We start from the raw sequence: 2181 nt of genomic DNA on the forward strand, positions 1-2181 counted from the left end.
TAGTGGCGCGACAAACTTTTAAAAAACTCTTTGGAAGTAATTGGTAAGGTACCCGTGGGGTCTTGCCACGATATTTTAATTGGTCCATAGTAAATCAAGCGGATGGGTTAAGATGCTTAACATGAGTGGCCTGTTTTAATTGGTTAACAAGAGAACACGCAGATCGACATCTTAAAATATCAGCCGTAGATGCAATTCCGAATCCAAGGGACTAAAGTTAAACAAAACTCATAATAAAAGCAACTCATCTTCTTCTTCATTCCTCACAATCAAATCTCACATTCACATTAACCATCTGATTTCGTTATGGCTCGTACCAAGCAACCGCCAGGAAATCAACCGGAGGCAAAGCCCCGAGGAGCAGCTCGCGACCAAAGCGGCGAGGAAATCAGCTCCGGCCACCGGAGGAGTGAAGAAGCCGCACAGGTTCCGTCCCGGAACGGTGGCGTTGAGGGAGATCCGGAAGTACCAGAAGAGCACCGAGCTTCTCATCCGCAAGCTCCCCTTCCAGCGTCTGGTCCGCGAGATCGCTCAGGATTTCAAGACGGATCTGAGGTTCCAGAGCAGCGCTGTGGCTGCTTTACAAGAGGCTGCAGAGGCTTACCTCGTTGGGTTGTTTGAAGACACGAACTCTGCGCGATTCACGCTAAGAGGGTACGATCATGCCGAAGGATATCCAGCTCGCGAGGGAATCCGTGGCGAAAGAGCTTGAGGTTCTTCAATGAGCAATCTACTGGTTTGATTAGGTGTAGTTGCTTTGTTAAGTTAGTACTTAAGGTGTTCGACGAAATATCCCAACGAAAGTTTCTCTTGTTTAATATAAGTAATATTTTCCCAATGATTTCGATATGTTTTTGCTAATATGGGTCTCTGCTCGTTAATTCACTCGGTGACTAAATCATATGTTACATAGATTGAAAAATTCTGTAATTTCCGGAACGTTTATAACACAACATACTATACATCACATTCATTACACAAGCTTAGTTTTTTTTGTTTGGGACAAAACACAAACACAAGGTTAGTGTTAGTCGCTATTAAACTGGTCTAACCAAAAAAATAAAATAAAATAATAATAATTCGGTTTGGAAGCACCACGTCTTGGTTCTTTGTTCTTCTTGATGAGAAGTTTTGCACTGAAAATGCTGTAGAAATGTCCACGTTGACCCAATGTAAACAGAAGATATTTCTATGTGGAATGGGTTTGATGGAGAAGAGAGCACAGTTTGTGAAATGACCAAATGTAATGATTTTTTTTTTTGATCAACGACCAAATGTAATGACTAAAGAATCAATGTTTACTATTTGGTCACATGAATAAATCTCTAAGGCCAAATCAACGTACTGATATCTTCCCATGCAATTAAACACGATAATTCTTTATGCATTGCCTAATTGATATTAGTATGAGCACTGCACAACCATAGCATTTGGATAGCAATCTGTTTCCTTCCTTGCATAAATTGGTAGAAGCATAACTTATACATTTTCCTATTAAAACAGTATTGGGATGGGGTTCTTAATCTCTACAAAACTCAGTCACTGACCTTAGTTTACACTGTAGAGAAAGATGGAAGGCTCTTGGAACTCAGTGAGTATCACTCTCTCTTTTTTTCCTCTTTATTGCAGATTTTGTAGGCGCATCTGAGGATCCATCTGTGCCTTTAAGACCAGAGGGATGCTCTTCTAGAGTTAAAGAACGGGTTCAAACAATCTTTCGGATAACACGTCGGGGGTAGTGATCGGGCTAGACCTGGGTGTGAATTCCCTTGAGGGAGAGATTAATTCGAGTAGCAGCCTTTTCAGGCTAAAGATTAATTCTATCAGTAACCTCAAGCATCTGAATGTTTTGAGACTCCACGACTACAATTTCAGTGGCTTGATTCCTTCTTCACTGGAAACCTTTCTCGTTTAGCCAATATCCACCTCTCTGGTAACACTTCTGGTGGTGAAACTCCCACACCTTCTTTTGGACGTTTGAACCAGTTGACCAGCTTAGATGTTGATTCCAATAAGCTTAGCGGTAACTTTCCCATCGCACTACTCAATCTTACAAAGCTGACATATCTATCACTCTCTTACAATCAGTTCACAGGGATTCTTCCTCCAAATATCAGTTCACTCTCCAGCTTGGAAAATTTCGAAGCACGCCAAAACTCTTTCTTTGGAACTATCCCTTCT

General features: G+C 41.4%; 1 pseudogene; it reads left to right on the plus strand.

The window, feature by feature from the left end:
- The first annotated feature begins 275 nt into the window (after positions 1-275).
- On the plus strand, positions 276-712 carry LOC125596394 (annotated as a pseudogene).
- The last annotated feature ends 1469 nt before the right edge of the window (positions 713-2181 follow it).

This window comes from Brassica napus, unplaced genomic scaffold, assembly GCF_020379485.1.
Source record: "Brassica napus cultivar Da-Ae unplaced genomic scaffold, Da-Ae ScsIHWf_1203;HRSCAF=1722, whole genome shotgun sequence".
Classification (NCBI taxonomy): domain Eukaryota; kingdom Viridiplantae; phylum Streptophyta; class Magnoliopsida; order Brassicales; family Brassicaceae; genus Brassica; species Brassica napus.